Source organism: Elephantulus edwardii, unplaced genomic scaffold, assembly GCF_000299155.1.
Source record: "Elephantulus edwardii isolate Elephantulus edwardi_28Jun2011 unplaced genomic scaffold, EleEdw1.0 scaffold00125, whole genome shotgun sequence".
NCBI lineage: Eukaryota > Metazoa > Chordata > Mammalia > Macroscelidea > Macroscelididae > Elephantulus > Elephantulus edwardii.
Window position 1 is genome coordinate 6,521,186 of NW_006399875.1, and position 7,441 is coordinate 6,528,626.

A 7,441-nucleotide genomic window follows, 5' to 3' on the forward strand; every position below is an offset into this window, starting at 1 on the left:
GTGCCAATCGCACTGTCTCTGACACTCCCATCCCAATTATCCCAGTCACTGAATCAATCCACCTCATAGAGGGCCTTCCTCTCCTGCGCTGTCCCTCCAGGTTTGTACAATTTTTGGGGGGGGTGTATGAAGAAAATGGGAAAGATCCAGTGTAGAAAACTTTGAACTTTGTGAATAAACCACTATAAAAAAATATTGAAAGCTGAAGTACACCAGAGACATGAGGAGAAATGCCTGACAATCCACTTTATCCACACTACCCCCCAAAAAACCAACCTCTGAAAACTGGGGAGGCACAGATCCTCTCTGAAACACACAAGGTAGTTATTAGCTGAACTGGGTTTAGAACCTTCAGCTCCAAGTTCCTTGAAACTTCTGAGGGAGGCTGTTTAAGAGACCACCTAACTCACAGCCAGGGAGTTGGAGGTATGGGGAAGGGTCATGGATTGAACTGTGTGCCCCTGAATACATGCATGCAGTGTGTAGTGTGGAAGCTATGGAATAATCTCCCAGGATCTGAGAAACCAGTTGTAGGAAGATTAAGGATGGAACACAGAATGCTTTAATCCTGGCACAGTCCTGAGTTGGTGAAATTGCAGTTTCCCTAGAATATGACTTGAGTTGCCTTTCGTTTTATGACAAGGTAGGGGTACCTCAGCATCCCCATGACCAGGAATGAATGCCTCTTTTGGTCATTTGCACCCTAATCCCTGTGCTGGGAAGTTTATAATCCCAGGAAAATCTATCCATTCGAACCCACTGCTAATGACTCACTTTTGACTCATAGGGAACCTTCACTGCGCTTTGAGGGCTATAAATCTTTGCTTGAATAGGCTTCATCTTCCTTCCTGCAGAGCAGTTGGTGGATTCAAACCACTGACCTTTTGATTAGCATAGCGTCACACTGCTCACCATGCCACCAGAGTTCTTCCCTCAAGAGAGAAGACCAAGACATATGTAGATCTGTGAGGAATGTCAGACACACCAATGCTGTCAGAGGCAAGGCCTTTCTTCCTAAATTAACAAGGGAAGAGGGCATGACCTTGCCTGCTGGAAATGGAGAAGATTGGAGCACTCACTGAAGAAGATCAAGGACTACTGCCTTCAGTGTAGATAACATCTCAACATCAAGGAAACAAACGTCCTCACCACTGGACCAATAGGCAGCATGATGACTGATGGGGGAAAGACTAGCGTTGTCAACGATTTCATTCTACTTGGATCCACAATCAATACTCGCTGAAGAAGCAGTCGGGAAACCAAAAGCTGCATTGCTTTGGAAAACTCCATCAAGGACCTCCCCAAAGTGCTAAGGATGTTATTTTAAAGACTAATATAACCCAAGACATGGCCTTTTCAATTGCTTCCTATACCTCTGAAAACTGGGCAATGAAGAAAGAAGACCAGAGAATAATTGCTGTCTTTAAATTTCGGTGCTAGCAAAGAGCACTGTATATCCCATGGACTGCCAAAAGAACAGGCCAGTTTGGCCTGGAGGAAGTACTCCTTAGAGGCAAAGTGATGACGCATCATCTCATGTACTTTGAGTATATTGTCAGGAGAGGTCAGTCCTGGGAGAAAGACATCACGCAGGGAAAAGGAGAGAGCCGGAAACAGAAAGACTCTCAAAGAGATGAACTGACCCAGTGACTGCCTAAAGTAGGATTGAGCACAGCACAGATAGTGAGAGTAGGACTGGAGAGGGCAAGGTTTTGATTTGTTGTCACTCTCTGAGTCAGAGTGGACCCAAGAGCATCTGACTGCAGCAAAGAATTGCACGCCTTACACAGACTATCAAAACTAAGACACGCTGTTGACCAGACAGGTCTGCCTCCTCACAGCCTTCCACGGAGTCTCCAAGGCTTCCAGTGAGTTTCTTTATGTGTAGGGACTTCCCGTCTTCCCCCTGAAGAGCAGCTGTTGGGTGGGTAAGCATCCTAATACATTGTGCCCTGTGCTACCAGAAGACGGTGGAAGGTAAACACATTTCACATGCACTGGGAGATCCAAAAATCCACATGGCTTGATTTAACGTCACGGGCATGATTGTAGTGACCTAGGGAGCAACTTGTACTCTCTCCAAAGTATAACATGAGCAAAGTATAACATGAGCACTGCCCTGGAGTGGCCACCTCTGAGGAGCGGTCACTCCATGAGCTTGTTCTGGGGAAGGGTAAGGTGCTCAGTAATGCAATGCATTGGTTTCATCTTGGAGTATGAGTCTGAGAACGGATCCTCAGATCCTCGTGAAAGGAAAACTACTGGCGCCTGGTGTCTGTCATCTGCTGGTGGCAGACACTGTAACGTTAAGTGGAAACGCCACTGTGAGACAAACAGAATCACATCTCACCTCTGTGAGGTGGATTGATTCAGTGACTGGGGTAATCGGGGTGGGTGTGTTGGAGACAGTGAGACTGGCACAGGATGGAGCAGGGTTTAGGGCTGTTGTACATAGGGTCACTATGAGGTGCAGGCGACTAGATGGCACATAACAACAATAACAACGTAAGGTCAAAGTGTATGATAATTTGCTTTATCTTTCTAATTACTATCAAATTACCCTGAAGATGACTGGAGGGAAAGGACATTTTTATCAGTCACGGGTTAGCAGTCTGCTTGGACATCATGAAGTCTCTTTCTATGAGTACCTTCTCTCCCAGTTGTAAGACCACCCTTCGCCTTGGAGACTTCTCTAGAAAGGCAGCTCTGGCATAGTTTGTAGGGGGTGGTGCTGCATTTCTCTAACGGTCCAGATTCTCCAGCAGCTCTAAGAGAGAAAGACCAGCCTCTCCTCCCATGTGATTAACAGTCTCTGAAACCCAGCAGAGGGGCTGCTCTGAGTTGGTCCTGACTTGATGACAATGAGTTGAGTTTTCCATAGAAAGAACTGTGGTGGTATCTGTGCAGGAGGTGTTATGGGGACAGAAGGTGTCACTGTGGGGGCTGTTGACTGGTAGAGAGTAGACGAGGTAAATGGGGAGCCTAAAGGCCCCGTCTAAGAGTGTTCTTGTGAGGAGTTGCCCAGTCGCATACACTGTCATGTCCTTAGTAAGAGGATCCTCGATATGACAGGGCTGGACAGTCTCCTCCGACCCAGATACATGTCACCAAGGAGAGGAACAACAGAGAGTCCTCTGAGGGCTTACGTGAAGTGGAAAGTTCACAGAGAAGAGCACCTCATTTTGAGTGAGGGGCTTCCAGAGCACAAGAAACACGAGCAACGTGTGTGTGTGTATCTGCTTGGCCTGAGTGGAGGATGAACTCCATCTAGGAAGGAAACTGAGGGAAGAAAGAAAGGAGCTGCAGATGTGGAGGTGCGGGCTCCCCAAGGATGGGGCCCCTGGGCTGGGCACCTGTCACCCTGAGTTGGGCTGCAGATGATGCCATGACCAGGCTTATCCAGGCTGATGCCATGAATGGGGCCTCTGAGCTGGTATAGCAAAGTGAGAACCCTTACACCAGACTGACAGAGCTGGGACCCTGAGCTGTGCTGATGGAGGAGGTCCCAAGCCAGCTGATAGGATGGGAACTCTTGACGCAGGTGGATGGAGGAGATCCTGAGCTGGGCTTAAGGAGGTGGGCTTGGAGGTCTGGACTGTGGTTGTTAGGTGTCATTGAGTGGACTGTGATTCCCAGAGACCCTATGACCAATAGATCAGAACCTTGCCCTGTCCTGTGCCATCTGTCATGCCCTGATGCCATTGTTACAATCAATGTGTCAGTCTATCCTCTTGAGAGTATCCCTTCCTTCCTCTGACCTTTCACCTTTCCCAGCATGGAGTCTTTCTCCAAAGACTGACAACATGTCCAAAGCATGGGAGACAGAATTTCCCCATCCTTGCCTCTCAGGAGCACTCTGGCTGCACTTTTTCCAAGACATATCTGCTTGTCCTTTTGGCAGTCCATGGGATATTCAATACTCTTCACCAACACCACAATTCAAGGGCATCGACTTGCGTTGGGCTTCCTTGTCCACTAGCACCTGAGTAGAGGCTCCTGGTGTCGAGCCGGGTGGGGTCTTCTGGCCATCTGGTGACCTCATACAGTGAGGGTGACCCTTGGGCCATCTCTCCTGGTGCTAGAAGCTGCTGGAAGCTCTTCCTGACTGGGACAGTCCTGGAAGATGGACTGAAGGCTTGGGAAGGAAAGGCTGAGAAGAAGTCCTATAAGTCAAGAATCCCACAAGTGCCACATGTGGGGCCTTGAGTCCTCAGCCTCGCCTGAACTGTGCCCCGCAAGTGTCCTTGGTGCTCCACTCCTGCGGGGTGTCCCTGCATCTCATGGAGATCCTCGGACAGGCTTGCTGCATCTCTGCGCTTAGGGTGCAGAAGGAGAGAGATGTTCCCACTATGGAGCCACTTCTCGGATCATGACGTCTTCTTTGAGGAAAGCCTCCTCCCAGAGATGCAGGCAGAAGTGACCATGCGGGTCACCTCATGCTCTGTGGTGACACTGGAACGCCTTTGATGTGCACTGAGTGCAAGGAGGGTCTCTCCCTCATGGTGTCCCCAGCCAGCTTATCCATGAGGTCCCTCCGAGGCCCCTTTCCTGGGGATGAAGACTTCTCTTTCATAGCAGGCCACCTCCTCCTGACACACAGGGCCCCTGCGGACCTATTCTCAGGACTGTTAGCCCGTCTAGTTCTCTCCTCTGAAGAGCCTCAATGACCTTCGCCCTGGCATCCCTCTGGGATTCCTGCACGGGCATCAGCTTTCTCTCTTCCCAGGAAGGTGGGGCAGGGGCCGGGACAAGCATCCACAGTGTGCCTTCCTGTTTTAGGAGGGGACCCCTCTTGGCCTTCCTGAGGTCTCTGCAGTTCATGGGAGTCCCTGAGGTGTGAATGAGCCAGGCTTGGTTTTTCTGGAGGTATGGAAACCCCTACCTGCTGCTCAGTTTTCAATGAACGCTGCAAGCATTCTCTCTCTCCCCTGACGCTCTCCTCTCCTCTCCTCCTCTCCTCCTCCTCCTCCCCCCGCCCCTCAGCACCTTGGGACTCTAGCAGAAGCTTCCAGGAGAAAGAGGTGGACAAGAGTTGCTGCTTTCAAGAGAGACACACTCACTCCCCATCTCTGCTGTCAAGTCAGAGCTAACTCATGGCTGACCCTCCAGGAAGAGGGACATCATGCTTGGGAAGGTGGACGGATGGTGACAGAGAGGAAGACCCTCAACAAGATGGATAGTGGCTACAGCAATGGCCTCAAGCGTGTCAGATGGTGAGGATGGCACAGGATATATAAGTCAAGGTTCAGATGTGTTGTTTATAGGGTCGCTATGAGTTGTACTTGAATCCATGGCACCTAACAAGAAGAGAGATAAGTTGACAGAGTGTGCAACTTTTCAGGCTATTAATGGAGAGAGGTCAGCAGTTTGAGTTCATCATCTGCTCCCTAGGGAACTCAGAGGACGCCACCACGTGTGGAAATGGACTGTTCAGCAGGAGGTTTGGTGTTCTGGGTTTAGGGTGAGGCAGGACTTGGCATAGCCACTGGGCTCTGCTGCTGAGGGGCTGACCAGGGCATCTGAGGGTGTCCACATAGCTCATGACCATGCATACTCTGGATGTGTGACTTGCAGTCCTGTGTCCCCCAGCCCCTGCCCTGATGTACCAGGTGGGGACAGAGCCCAGATGACTGGTGTCCCTCTGTCCAGGAAGTGCAGGCTGGACCAAACCTGCATAAAGTGCAGATCCTGGAAATTCCAAAGCTCACCTCCTCGATGGCCCATGAGGAGAGGTGTGGCCAGTCAGGAATGGCAGTGTCAGCTCCTCTCCAGGGCACCCTCACAGCACTGAGCCCTGTTCTGCCGAGGTAGGACAACACATGACTGCTAGCGTCTGACCCGAGATGCAGCTCAGGAGGCAGCAAGGGGCAGGAAAAAAAGGGCGAGTGGAAAGGAGGAACTCTGGGCAGAGGTGGGAAGGGCTCTGATGTGTGAGGGGATTGCAACTAAGACCAGAAAGCAGAGAGTGAACGCATTGTGGACTGGAGACGGAATTAGCCTTGTAAATTTTTCACTGACACCACAACAATAAGCATATCAATGACTACAACCAGATAACATAGCCCGCAAGCATATCACAAAGAGATATTTCAAAGCCACAGTCTGGCCACTGGGAACACGCAGAGCACAGCACGGGGCCCTAGGCAGCTGTTGACTGAGTCGCACAACCTCAGGTCCGCTTAGGACGGTGGTTTGGGTACCTCCAATGACTCAGCCACAGCCAACATCCCTGAAGGTGGTCCTCAAGACACAGGGCTGCACACTGTGGTCACTCCTGCTCTGTAAGAATAAGTGCTGACCACCCACTTGGGACTCAGTAGTGTCCAGCCAAAGCAGACCAACAGTGCCTTCTGTGCCCCGGGAGGGACTGACTCCATGCACAAAGGACTGTTTACACTGCCTCCCCCAGGCCAGACCATGGGGGACTCTGGAGTCCTGGAGGGTAGACATCTGCTGTCAGTGAGGCACTCAGGAAAGCGGAGCCCAGCCTCTCACTCCAACTGCCAGGGAACCAGTAGAGTGTACAGGAGTCCCGTCCCCACACTGTGGTCCCACGCCTATGCACCCCCCCATTCTTGACCACAGGCCGAGGAGATGCTGTGCAGAGGGCTGAGCTCATGCCCGCCTGCCCATGGTGACAGGCTAACAGCCTTCAGGAGCCCTGGCAGGAAGGGCATCTCCTCTCCCTCTGCGCGTTGAGGATGGGACCGAGCAGCCGATCACTCAAGATCTAGGTGGGACTCTGCTGTTCACACTTCCCAGCCTGCTCTCCTCTGTCCAGTGTGACCATGAACCCTGGGGTCTCCTCACCTCTCCCCAAGGACCCCAGGACCCACCCTCTTTCCCCATGGACTCGGGTCTGCTCACCTCTCCCCAAGGACCCAAGGACCCACCCCTTTCCCCCATAGACCTTGAGGTCTGCTCACTTCTCCCCAAGGACCCTAGGACCCACCCCTTTCCCCCATAGACCCTGGGGTCTCCTCACCTCTCCCCAAGGACCCCAGGACCCACCCCTTTCCCCCATAGTCCTTGCGGTCTGCTCACTTCTCCCCAAGGACCCCAGGACCCACCCTCTTTCCCCATGGACTCGGGTCTGCTCACCTCTCCCCAAGGACCCAAGCACCCACCCCTTTCCCCCGTAGACCTTGGGGTCTGCTCACCTCTCCCCAAGGACCCCAGGACCCACCCTTTTCCCCCATAGACCCTGGGGTCTGCTCACTTCTCCCCAAGGACCCCAGGACCCATCCTCTTTCCCCATGGACTCGGGTCTGCTCACCTCTCCCCAAGGACACAAGGACCCACCCCTTTCCCCCATAGACCTTGGGGTCTGCTCACTTCTCCCCAAGGACCCCAGGACCCACCCCTTTCCCCCATAGACCCTAGGGTCTGCTCACTTCTCCCCAAGGACCCCAGGACCCACCCTCTTTCCCCATGGACTCTG

General features: G+C 52.2%; 1 protein-coding gene across 2 annotated transcripts in view; it reads right to left on the minus strand.

Annotated features, from left to right (window-relative positions):
• SLC6A19 (solute carrier family 6 (neutral amino acid transporter), member 19) overlaps window positions 1–7,441 on the minus strand; it is a 51,725-nt gene that overhangs the window by 43,454 nt on the left and 830 nt on the right. The window lies entirely within an intron of this gene.